This window comes from Papaver somniferum, chromosome 10 (assembly GCF_003573695.1).
Source record: "Papaver somniferum cultivar HN1 chromosome 10, ASM357369v1, whole genome shotgun sequence".
In the NCBI taxonomy this organism is placed as follows: Eukaryota; Viridiplantae; Streptophyta; class Magnoliopsida; order Ranunculales; family Papaveraceae; genus Papaver; species Papaver somniferum.
Genome location: NC_039367.1, coordinates 25,225,230 through 25,239,256, shown reverse-complemented (window position 1 = coordinate 25,239,256; position 14,027 = coordinate 25,225,230). Strand labels below are relative to the sequence as shown.

The window sequence follows — 14,027 nt, the reverse complement described above, 5'->3', positions numbered from 1 at the left end:
ATTTAATCTCGCTGGAAAACTCCCAAAATCGATCACTGCCAATTCTCGGGTTTTCACAAACCACTTTCCCGCCAAAACTCAGTTTAAACGATGAAGAAGAGTGCCCCTTATCCAGAGTGGGGGTGCCGATAGAAAATGGGTGATGTGGATGAATTTGGCCTACACATAGCCATGGGTGCTCCTTAGCCAAATCTGGGGTTCGTATAGCAAATGTCCTTCGGGGGTCCAAATAGCACTTTTTGAGCAACTTTTTCCACACAAGTGTATTTCTCCAAAAACACCTACACAAACAGAAAAACACCATAATAAGTACAAATCAAGCACTAGCAATAGAGACACTTAGGACAATTCAGACACAAAAATGTGTCTATCAGAGACTTAGCTATAATAGACTAGAAATCAAGACTTATAGTTTTGATCACTAACATTGAAAAACATGCTTGAGATAGCAACGCATGCGAGTTCGACCGAGCAATGCTCTAACACCATAAAGATTAATACTGCAAAAAAATTATCTTCCAAACAATTTTAGAATTTAAACAAATAAACCTAAAAAAATGAAGATGAAAACGTTGGACATAGCTATGTGCAATCACAATAATGGCTATTCCAAACTCTAGTTATTCTTCTAAATAAAACAAGAAAAGAAGATTTACTAAGCAAAATATCTCTTAGAGAACATGATTTGAAAAACACTAAACCCTGTCAGCAACTAGAGATTGAATATAGACGAGCTCATTAGTTGCTTTCTTCAGTTCGTTTTTCAGAAAATCAAGATTCCTTGTTGCAATTCCGAGTTGTTCACGTACGACCTCAAAATCTCGAAGAAGATTTCCTACCAGTTGTGATGACATCTGAACTGGTAGTTTGTTTTCATGATCAATAGCATGATAGCATGTTATGAAAACAGGATTTTATGAAACTCGATAGTCTTTTCCTTCTTGACTTCATCATCTTTGTTGCTTCCATCCATTGTGTACACAAAAAATTCAGTAAAATCTTTTGACCTTATGGAACAACGTATCAATTGATGACACATCTTATACTAATATAAAGAAAAGGGTTTTTTGGTACGACCTCAAATTTCCGTGTGTAGTTTTAATATGGATCGTTGGATCAGATGAATTTAAAAACACGGAATTCGTTGGAGCCGTCCATTTGCTAAGGATCTCGATACAATATTCTAAAATTATGAGGGTTAATATTAAAATACTTAAACTTATAGGGACCTAAAAGTAAAAAATATATATAATAAACGTCAAGCAGAAATTTCTCTCTTTCCTTCTTCGACTTGGGTTTAGAGGAGAAAATAAAAGGTTACGAGGAGAAACCGCAGAAGAGGGCGATGATCATATGTTCTGATTAAACCCAGATATTCAATCTTCTCCGAGTCCAACTTCAATTCAATCTCTCTTCGATTCAATCTCTGTTCGTCAAATATACTTATGATTCATTTTCCAAGGGTCTCCCATTGAAATTAGGGTTTCCCCATATAGTAATTTAAACAACATAGATTGAATTGAGTAAAATTGGATTGCAGAATTGAAATGCTTCAACTACACAAAATTTCTAAGGGTCGGATTGATGTTTGAATCAACAGTATCAAATTGGGGACTTCGATTTTCCTTTTCCAGGTTTGTATGAAACTAATTAAATTATTAATTTCAGTTCTTTTCTTTGTTGTAATTACATGTTTCAATATTCCTTTCAATTTGGGTTTTGTTAGATTCAGGTACTACAAAAAAAAAACCACCGGGAGACAAGACAAGTAGTAAGTCATCATAACATCGGTACCAACTTGAAACGATTTCCTAAGATGAGGTGACTATTTTTCAAACTTCAATTTATGTACCAACTTTGAATTACTGTTGTTAATAATCTTATTTTTTGCTATACTGTATTGCAGACGCCCTTCAAATTTAAGAACATCAGAACTCAAAGATAAGGATTGGAGTAGTATAGTACTTGATTGTTTATATCTTTGTTATTGATTTTTGAGGCGAGACTACTTTGTTGTTGTTTGATACCTTCGTCGTCGATCACTTTAGGCCACATAACAGGGCCAGGAGTTTACAGGCAGTTTATGTGAAACTGCCTTATAGAAATGGGGTATGCACTAATGAAAATTTAGCATGAGTGTGTTCGGTTGTGCCACCAGTTAAGTTCAAGGTTGATTGTTTGTAAACATTCTTTAGTATATACTTTGGAATTGTCTAATATGAGCGTAGAAGGGAAAATTACTTGCAAACACATAATATAGCCCATACCGTACTTAATTGTAAATCTAGACACTTAGAAAACAGAAAAAATGTACCGTAGTACTTACATGAACAATCTAATGTTATTATTCTCATCATTTAAGAAGTATCATTTTATGATTATATCTTTTCTCTAATCTATTTGTTACCTTGAATTTCGCTTTGATTCCCAAAAGCCAAATCTTCTAGCAAGCTCGACTTCTATTCATTACAGAAGCCTGAAGTTCCCAGAGTCATTAAACAAGCTCGACATCTAGACATGAGAAACGAAAGGAAAAGCGAACCCACAAAGCGTCGGAAAGCAAACGAAAGTTTAAGGACCCGGAATAAAAGAGAACCAGACTATAGTGAGGTTGCATTTTTTATTACGAATTTTTTGTGCATTGCATGTGCCTACAGAACAGCACGGCAGGTGCGTCGCACATGCGTATTTTCTGTAATTTATGAATTGAGACTTTAGATGAATGCATAGGATAGTTTACATGTGAACGGCTTGGCGGTGATACAGTTTGGGTTTGATGTTGCAGGTGTTGGTTATGATGCGTACCTGCAATCAATTTATTCATTTTTTTTACATTGATTATGTTATAAAATTATTGACTCTCTTAATGGTTTCAGCTCATGTGAATTCTCTGTTAACTCTCAATTCGACTCTCTGATACTAAAACTCTTATTAAACTCTCAATTTGACGTTGTCACATTAGTTGTTTGTGTATATGCTTAAGAAAATATTCCCTCTTTAGTTTTGGTCTGTGAATTCATTTTTTATTCGACCCTCCGATTTATTTTAGTTCACTCTTTGTTTTGACAGATGGATTCACTGCAACATAAAGCTTTGGGTTCTCATCCATGTCGAAGTCTAAGAAATTTCGAGCTAGCTCGACTTCGAGTGCTAGAGAAAGAAAAAGAAACGCAATCTCAACAAAGAGATGCTCACTTGCAGTAGAGCGGACTTCTTCACAGATTAAAACAATATTCAATAATTGAATTCGAAAGAGAAGCGCTTTTAGAAAACCATTGTAGTGCTTATTTCAGTCGAAAAAACAGAATTAGATGCGGATACATAGCAGAAAAAAGGTCACAACTCCCTACTACCACTCAATGTTGATGGCAAGACCCTGAAGTTAAGCAGTGAAAGAAATGGCAGGCGCATCGCGCGTAAAAACCCTGGGAAACATGTATACGTCCGTGTGGTTCAGGTGTACGTGCACTCGTGGTCAAAACTCTTACCTGACCAAGGGGAATGGAGAAGCCGAGATTGAACAAAGGATGAACTACTTAATTCCAAGGGAATAATTGCTGAGAAGCAAATACTTGGAGGAAGGACGATAAACAGGGAATTTTTCTCAAAAAGAGGATGATCAGAATTATCTTCAAGAAGGTAGAACTGGAGCGAGGCTCAACATATTTTTAAGATCATCAACAACAAAACAACAAAAAGAAGAAATAAAGGAAAAACATACAACCTTGACAGCACTCTCAAGTCACACTTCTTGAGACTATGAGCATCCATCTTAGACTACAAGAAGAATGCTCTATTGAGCAGTCATGTTGTATTCAGATGAGCAATTTGCTCATCAATATTGACTTCTTTTTCTCTCTTTCAAGAGGATTTATAAAAAAATAACTTGACTTACTTGAAGGAGTTTTATCAAGAGAGGAACAAGAAGTACCTGAGCCAGCCGCTTTCCTTGTCTTTTTGATGCTCCGTTTGAGTCTGTTTATGCTGATCTTAAGGTCTGAGACTCGATTATTGATATGAATGAAATCTGGAGCAGAAGACTTGGATCCACAGTTTTCTTTAGAGAGAGAAAAGGAACCAAACTTTTCTTTCTTTCTCCTATGCCTTTTTTCTCTTTTCAGAGTTATTTAAGAAGTCAGTTCTCCTTCTGCCATTGTCGGTATTTTTTGTTTCAAAAACACAATTAAGAAAAGTCTTATCACAAAATTTTTCTTGATTGTCGACAATGCCTTTTACTCCAACAATATGAGAAACAGGTTTAACAACTTCTTTTGACATCCATGCAAGAATGTTATGAAGTTTTTCATTCCTTAAACGAAAACGACATCTTCGCTCAAAATGTCCTTTATTTCCACAATAATAGCAGTTAAAAGAATTGTTCTTTACCGTTCTCGTGTCAGTAGATTTAGAAGGAGCAAAATCTTTGTTTCCACAATCATTACAAGCTGCAAAAGGTTTCTCGCATGAAGAATTATCATTAGCTTTAACAAAATTGATCTTACTAGTTTTTGGAGCGTCTATTCCTTTATAGCCCGGACCACGTGTATCACGATGTTCTTCAAATGCTCCAATCATAGAGGATAATTTTGTACAACTAGAATTGAATCTACTCAGACTCTCTTCCAGTGATCACTTTATCAAGAGCACCAGCAAGGTCAGTCTCCAAGGATTTTTCTTTGGCGAGAAGACTGTGTATAATCAGAGTTTATATAGCAAAACGACTTTTGTCTCAAGATAGGAGATAGAGTAGATAGACTTTTGAGTTATAGATAAGTTCAAGTCTCCACAAACCTTTTAGTCGATGAAGTTCCACCAGTTCCTTGAGTAGTTCTTCGTCTTGTATGATGATCTCCATGGAGTTCTTGAGCTCAACTACACTTTCTATCCTAGTCTGAGACTTAGCTATAGTAGACTAGAAATCAAGACTTATAGTTTTGATCACTAACATTGACAAACATGCTTGAGATAGCAATGCATGCGAGTTCGACCGAGCAGTTCTCTAAAAATCTCCCCCTTTGTCAATTTTAGTGACAAAACTATCAATACATATGGAATACAAAAATAAATAAATAAACTTTTGTAGCTCCTATTCCACATGCCTAATCTTCAACATTGCTCGAAATCTTCGTCACTTCCAAGTACTCCAATGATCCCAAAGGTTGTAAGTTAAACATCATCATTGTTGAAAATCCGTAGCTATAAAAATGAGAAACCAAGTATTTCCAATCATTGTTATACAGTGTCGTAGTATCATTATGCAACATCAAAGTTCAATTGTATCACAACTTCGACAACAATATTATGGTGATATGTGTCACTCCTCCTTAGTCAATACTCCATCTCACATGGAAACCACTCCCTCTTACATAATGATCCGAAAACCATATATATTTGTAGTGTGAACTACATATTAATTCTCCCCCTTTTTGTCAATAAAATTGACAAAGGTACGAAAACGGGATCCTAATGAAATTTCCAAAAGAGACATTTCATGACCAAAAGAAAGCATATATCAACTTGTTTAGATGCAATCATAAAGCCGAATCTAAATGCTTTCATCAAGGAGTTTATAAAGATACAAGATAACCCCTATAATATTCCACAGCCGCACTCCCCACAAAGATTTGGAAATTAAGCACAAGTTCAATTAAGAATTTTCCCCCATAAAATGTCATTCCCGAAAAAACAACAAGAGCTACCTTAATTTCAAAAGAAAAGAAGGATTTCTTTGGACATAACAAATCACATAGGAATATGAATTTGAATACAAAAATACTCAATTAGATTAATCACAAGAGAACCCATAATTAATCTAATCGGAAATATACAACCAAATTAACCACAAAAAGTGATGAATTTAATTGATCATGCTCGACATAAGAGAACTTATGGAGCCTCACAATATATACATAAAATTATGGATCAGGGAAGATCAATACTGCGGAATATACAAGGATTCATTCTATTTTCCATCACTATTCGCACAATGACATACAATAGACATAATCCTTGTCAACAAAAGATTTTAACCTATCTTTCATCAATAAATGACATAATAGGCTTAACTTTTGTATTTGTCAAAAGTTCATTCATTCTTTTATCAATACATGCATATCGACATATGAAAGACTTAACTCTTGACAAGATATGGGACAACCACAGTTCACGGATGTAAACATACATATCCCAGAACAAATTGCAATATATATAACCATAAAGATTAATACTGCAATCTTCCAAACAATTTTTTAGAATTTAAACAAATGAGCCTAAAAACATGAAGATGAAAACGTTGGACATAGCTATGTGCAATCACAATAACGGCTATTCCAAACTCTAGTTATTATTCTTCTAAACAAAACAATAAAATAGAAGATTTACTATGGAAAATAAAAACCACAAGCTAAGAAACAAAAATCTGACTCTAGTGTTATGCCCGTACAGGAACCAAGGTCAACTAGACGGTTCAGGAAACTCACGAATCTTGGGGTCTTTGAGCTTGTGATTGACAACATCCATTTCATCTTCAGAGAAGAGATTCTCTTTGAGAAGATCATTGATGTAAGATTTTATGAGACTAAGGTTAGAGGTAAACTTTTTCAACTCAGTGTTTAACACATTAAGACTTTTCAGAGTATCAACGAGCTGCAGTTTTGACTCCTTCAAATATTTAAGAAAATCATGAACCACTTCAGCAGAAATCATATCATTTTTCTCAACATCCTCATGAGTATACGCATAGTAACATGATAAATTAGGATGATCTTCTTCTACAAGGGTTATTTTCTTCCTTCCCTTGGACTCGAAACCAAAACCTTTCTCAAGAAATCCCCTTGCAAAATCACCATAGCGAGATGAAGAAGAAGACATTCTTGATAACCCAGAAAACAACCTAGAGTATGCGTTCGTGACTTACGTAAATCAATAGGTCGGGTACTTAAAGGATTTCTCAGGGAAAGAATTCTAGGGTTTCCTTAATTGATTCACGCCAGTCACACGGGTAACCTGTACGATATCAATCTCAACCCAAAAGAAAAACAAGAGTCGTACGGACACGACTTTGCAGAAAACTCACAGTAATGTGAATAAATCATAATGACTCAAAAAAAAAAACTCAAAAGAGAAGCAAATTTAAAGTGCATGAGTGGAACCTTGTTTAACCAAAGAATCAAAAGGAAAAAATACCACAACAAGCACAAATACTTGTGCAAGTATTTTTCAAAGATACTCATGCTAAAGACGATAAGAAAATAGCTTGAGGATCCGAGAACACTATTGACACAAGTATACCTGAGCATATCTCTCAACCAGGATTTTGTGTGAGAGATTTCAACCTTGTGATCTATTGGCACAAGTATGAGCTTTTAGCTTATCAAATGAATATTATTGTTGATTAGACCCTTTTCTTTTGTACTTTGAAAGAGGCTTCTTATGATGTGAAAAATTATCATAAAATTTACCATCATCAAAATATGACACATATTTTGAGTTCTTACCAGAAGATTTTGTATTGAGGAGGTAGATAGTCTGTTGACAATTTCTTTATAATCTTTGATCATCTCCTTCAGGTTATTTCTACCATCATCAATTTTTCTCCTTTCTCCTCGGATTTCGTTCACATCAAGAGTAAAGTTATCTTCAGGGGAAATGACTAGATCTTTCCTTAGACGATTTTTGTTAAGACATCTGTTTTGCTTTTGAGCTTTCAAGGAACTCATTGAACTGATTCTCCTGGTAGCATACACAAATTAAGTACTAAAACCAATTGGCTTAGACATACGAATATCAGTTACACCTTTGAGAATTAAGTTGAAGGTGTGTTGAAGTTGAATAATGGAATCGTTATTCAACCCATAGTTTTTCTTTATCTAAACAGGTCCTTTTGAATCACAAAAGAGACATACTTTATGATCAAGAAGATGATTATAAGGTTTCGTCTTAACATCTTCGTTTGAAGATTTCTTTCTTCCATTTGATGTGCAACATCCTTGATTAATGGAGATTTCAGGCACATCCTTTTTAATAGGAAGGGATTCTGATTTTACTTCTGAACCTGGAGCTTTGGTTTCAATAGAAGTTGATGGTATATAGGACTTTTTGACACAACCTTGAATTGAGAGTTTATTCAAGCGATGTTCAATTTCCAAAACATCCTTTTCAAGACTTGTCTCAAGTAGTATATGTGAAGACTGATCTTCAGTGATTTTGGAATTGCAGTCTCTTACTACACCATGAAGCACATTGACATGGTGTTTCAACCGATTAAATATATCAGCTTGGATTCTAACAAGATTTAGAATCAATTCACTCTCTTCAGCTGTTTCTCGTTCATTAATAGAGATGGTCTCTTTTGAATGGTAATCGGGATCACACATGTCAGTGTTTGTCTGTCTCGTCAGGACACAAGGTTCGTCTATATTCGAGATTGAAGAATCTTTCTCTTTAATAGAATTAGACGAGGCAGAGCTTTTGTTTCTGCTGACGCGTTTATCAGAGATAGTACTCTTGTCCATAGAGTCAGATTGCTACAAACACAGACTTATAAGGTCTTTAACATGTTTTCCTGCTCTGATACCAATTGAAAAAGCGGGGTACAACAACCACACCCAATATTTCGATTAGCAATCTGTATGGACTAACTCCAATATACTTTCAAGAGAATCAACCAGACTCAATTTTAATAAACTATATCAAAGAGTTATATCTCTCTTTCTCGATTCAATTCTTACTCAAGCAAATAGAAATCTGCGAGTCTAATTTAATACAAAAGAAAACACTTGAACGGTACCAAAGACCAATGTTCAAGTATCAATCAATTTCAATAAACAACCAAAGGTTGGATTTCCAATTGATTGATTCAAACGCACAACCTGTGAATTTCAATTATATAACAAAATATAATGCGGAAAAAAAAACACAGACACCAGAATTTTGTTAACGAGGAAACCGCAAATGCATAAAAACCCCGGAACCTAGTCCAGATTGAGCACACACTGTATTAAGACGCTACAGACACTAGCCTACTACAGACTAACTTCGGTCTAGACTGTAGTTTAACCCCAATCAATCTAACACTGATCCAAGGTACAGTTGCGCTCCTTACGTCTCTGATCCCAACATAATACTACGCACTTGATTCCCTTAGCTGATCTCACCCACAACTAAGAGTTGTTACGACCTAAAGTCGGAGATTTAATAAACGAATATGTATCACACAGAAAAGTCTATGATAATAGATAAATATGTCTCCCACAGAAATACCCACAAGTTTTTTGTTCTGTCTTTTAATAAATCAAGGTGAACATGAACCAATTGATAACCCGGACTTATATTCCCGAAGAACAACCTAGTATTATCAATCACCTCACAATAATCTTAATCAGCGCGGCGAAAGAAGATATTGTGGAATCACAAACGATGAGACGAAGATGTTTGTGACTACTTTTGTATCTTGCCTATCGGAGATATTAATCTCAATCCAATCATTATGATTGTACTCAACACGATAGAATCATCAAGATCAGATCACACAACTACGAGAAAATAGTATCGGTCTGGCTTCACAATTTCAATGAAGTCTTCAAGTCGTTAACCTGGTTTACAAGAAGAAACCTAAGGTTAAAGGAGAATCGACTCTAGATAATACAACTAGTTTTACACAGGAGGCGTGGGGATTAGGTTTCCTAGTTGCTAGAGTTCTCCCTTATATAGTCTTTCAAATCAGGGTTTGCAATCAATGCTAGCTTAGTAAAAAAGCATTCAATATTCACCGTTAGATGAAAACCTGATTAGATTCAAGCTAATATATTTCAACCGTTGGATCGAAAACTTATCTTGTTACACAAAATTGAAATGCACGATTTTAGATTTGTGTAACCGTACCCAAACATGTATATTTGTTGGTTCAATAGTAGTTAACCAAATGGTTAGCCATATGAGCACTTTCATATCAACCATATTCTTCTTCACCATAACTAGTTCAAATGACTCAAATGAACTAGTTAGTGATTTGTTCAATTGTATAAATCTTATGTACTATACAAGACACAATCGAAGCAAAAACGATTTAATTCACTCGAATCGATTCATGAACTTTATATCCACGGTTTGCAATTTACATTCCTTAGTTAATATAAATATAAGTTCACAAATAATCGTCTTTAGATATAACCAAATCAAGTACGCGGACTTAGTTCGTGGAATTAAGTTCCTGGAAGGAGTTCACAAACTCCAACAGATATTCTCTGGATGAGAACCTCCGCCAGTTCGCGGACTGAGTTCACAGCTTTTGTTCCGGTTTTTCTAATTAATAAAGTACGCATACTTTGGTTCAAGGAATAAGGACTTATACATATATGTGTTGCCACACAATGCTTATATCCAACAATGGTTATATAATCTAAACTCTCATATATGTATTCTCATGTTCACCTGCAACAGCACAACCTCCAATTCCAACATCATAATCTCTGCATCTCACACAGTCATTGCCCCTGCCATGACTCCTTGCTGTTGTAATTCATATACCACCAACCACTTCTCAGATTGTACCTGCTCCAGCTCTTTGCTTAGGAATAACCCATAGTACTACAACCACCATCTTTGCATCACTGCCAACTTCTCTTCCAGCTTCAGTTCACCATTTTCTTGTATTTCCGGCATCGAGAACAACCAGTCACAGCAACACAAACCATCACCGATTCTGCTTCGGTTCTCTTGAAGACCCATTCAATCATTAAACACATCTCCTTATTACTGAAATCAAGCTCCAACAGTGAACACCCACAAACAGAATTTCTCAAACACCAACACAAACCCATTTCTCCAATTTATGTCAGAGTCATGTTCTTGACCATCCAATTACCAGCAACACAAAACCCAATTCCTTATCATCAACAGTTTCAACAGTAACCTTCAGCCCATGGATAACACCTATTTTCACCAGCACCATCGCTTTTCTTATCATCACCGAGCATCAATGGCAGTCACCAGACGTGTCAATTACCCACAGAAACAATGGAAGCAAACCAACTTCCCTGAATTGAACTCACACATCACCACTGACTGCAATCTCCCATCTACACATTTCATCATCACCAGCTCTCTCTTTGTCACATACATCATCATCTCAGTTCAGAACCCTAGTTCCTATTTTCCATCACAAATTCATTCTCGGATTCAAATCGAACCTCATCTCTGCTTCATTCTCAGATACCCAGATTCATTCTCTCTGAACTTGTAATCACAACAAAACCCTTATTCTATAGTCTTGTTTTCACCGTCTCCCTGAATTTCTCTCTTTGATTGCAGAAACCTTAAATTCCCCTTCTGAATTGAATTCGAACTCCATTTCCTGCTCAGCTTATCAATGGAAACACCAACAGAACCAAAACCCCTCTCAATCTCTTCAATTTCTTCTTTTAATGGCTGCGGTTTTTCCTTAATTTCTTCTTAAGAGAACATCACCATCTTCGGAATCGGTTGCACTTTCAACTTCATTAACTGCTTAACTCAAAACCCCTTTGATTTCTCTGAGTGTCTCTGTCGATATCCATGGCCGCCTTCTCTCAGTTTCAGGTAGAGAGGAATAAATATAAATGATTAGAGAAATATATATAAATATTTAAGTCTTCTGTATGAGAATAAAAGTGGATATAGCCTCCCAGGGAGAGTAGATAAGGGATGCCCAGATGACTCTAGGCACCCAAAGAATCGAGCCGCCATAGGATGACGACTCCTTTTCCTCCATTGTGCTTCCGATAGCGCTTGTCTGTTCAACGGTGATTCTTCGCCCTCCTTGCTCCAAATGAACGCTCTTTTATTCTCTTGAATTCTTCCACCAAAAACAACCGTCTTTTACTTCTCAAATACACTTCTTCTCTTCAATTTCTTTCCATCACTAAAGTTGTCATGCTTTTCAGAAAATAGTTTTGCATCACTAAAGCCGACATGCTTTTCAGATATAGATGAAGAAATAAAAGAAAATAATAAGAAATAATCCACCGCCAACACTTTTTCCATGTTTCCTCTTCTTTTATTCTGACTCCAAAGTTCCTAAACACTCAAAAGCAAACATAAGATACATAATTTACAAGAAAACACAGAAAAGAAAGCATAAACAATAGATAAATATCAAGGTGTTTTAGACACCTATCAACGGTCACATAAGAAGTCATAACCGTGACAAGGTCACCACTCTTCAAAGATGTAACGCAAGGATATCACCACCTCCTTGTCTGGAAGGCGCCTGACCAACAAGAAGTATTTGGCTCAGCCATTCATAAGTGTTGTTAGTGAAGAATCAAAGAGGAAAGCCGCGCCTCAACAATCCACACATACCAAATACACCATGTCTGCCACATCACCTGCTCAGAACTCAGCACCGCCTACCCAACATGAAGCCGCATATCGCCGACAAAGCCAAATTTAGTGCTTCTAGATTTCCAATTTCGTATGGAAGGGGTGCATGGGCTTCCAGAAGTTGGATACAATGCAGAGTTATCAAGTGCAAATCCCTGCCACTGATCAACAAATGACGAATCCAAAAGATTGCCTTCATCAATTCGTCAACCACCTTACCAACAAATGTAATAGAAGAATTTCTCAACATGAAGCCGTACACGTGCATCGAAGACTCCAAAATCACGCCGCAGAGGTATTCACATATCCGGCCACGCCATCGGATCCATTACCAGACGGAAGTGTAACTGGGAACTGCTCATCGCATCCCATTCGATACGGTGGTCCAAGACTCAGAAGATGATTCGAAGTATGCCGCTTGGAATGAAGTCCTTGGAGACTTGATAGCAGCACGTCGGCAACGCAATGCCTATCAGCTCGCCTACTTCACACAACGGTTCCGGAAGATTTTGACCATACAAGCACCCACAACATATCATCACCGCAATCAGAAAGGCAAGAATAAGCCTTCCAGACACCGACTCAGCAGTCCAGACACCAAATAACTTAAAGTTAAGGACGAATCAACAACGCAGCTACACTCTCCAAGGTTAGCTCTGATATGATCATTGTCGAGCATATATTTCATCCATCCATCCTAGGAGTGCAACAGAGTTTGGTAAATTTTGAAATCTACTAGAGAGGTTAGATGTTCATTCTTCTGGAGTCAGAACCTTATTAAACATTCTGGAGAAGATCGATGGTACTGTTGGGTGGCTACATGCGCAAAATAGAAAATAGAACCTACCTTGAGTTTTCCTGGCTCGCCTTGCTGCTGATTATAACTATTGTAGATTTCCTTGTTTCGTTTGACGCTCGCTTTACCGCCGCTTACAAAGTAAGTCATTCACACCGAGATAAATATACAAGTTCGATCAACTACTCATGGATATTACACTCGGGTCTAAAAATACGAAGACGATTGGCACGCCTATGATCAAGCTGCTGCAAACGAACGCAAGAAGTAGACGAGCGAATAATCAAACGGGAGGAAGTTAGCATGCCCTTTTATATGCATAACGATTTTTGAATTCGAGTAGAGGAATATTTTTCTATTTGTACCATGCACGGAAGAAGGCATCTGGGCCTGCAGTGCCAAGGCTCCATAGAACCAACCTCCATGACCGAACCAGCAGCGCGCCAGCACGAGGAACACCAGCCGCTCAACCTGCAATACTCCGTAGCCAAGCCAACCGCTCAACCTGCAATGCTCCGTGGCGCCAACACTCTGTGAAACCAGTACTCCGTGGCCAAGCCAGAGGCGCGTTGACACAAAGATCATGGTCTGTTCATGCCTCTTGCCAAAGGTCATTCGGATTTTTTCCTGGTAACCTATTCATGTCCCGCCCTTTCTATTTCTTATCCTTGTATTTCACCATCTCATGCTTACCTTGCAACAATGCCACTGTTACGTGCTAAGCATGGGACTTAATGTTGATGGTGGTTTTTAGTATATGGCGAAAACTGTAAAAATCTATCTACCTGACCCGACATCAGATGTAGTAGACATTGATATGTCTATATTCCACGGGGAATTTGGAGAATATATCAAAATCTGATGAATGCCC

The 14,027-nt window shown here is 36.9% G+C and overlaps 1 long non-coding RNA gene across 4 annotated transcripts; it reads left to right on the top strand.

The window, feature by feature from the left end:
• The first annotated feature begins 1,296 nt into the window (after positions 1-1,296).
• On the top strand, positions 1,297-3,894 carry LOC113319505. Of its 4 annotated transcripts, none has more exons than XR_003345561.1 (4): positions 1,297-1,634; positions 1,727-1,821; positions 1,907-2,670; positions 3,070-3,894. It is a non-coding gene; the product is annotated as an uncharacterized LOC113319505 (long non-coding RNA). The 4 variants fall into 4 exon arrangements; XR_003345559.1 differs by having other exon boundaries at positions 2,786-3,894; XR_003345560.1 differs by having other exon boundaries at positions 1,733-1,821; positions 1,907-3,894.
• The last annotated feature ends 10,133 nt before the right edge of the window (positions 3,895-14,027 follow it).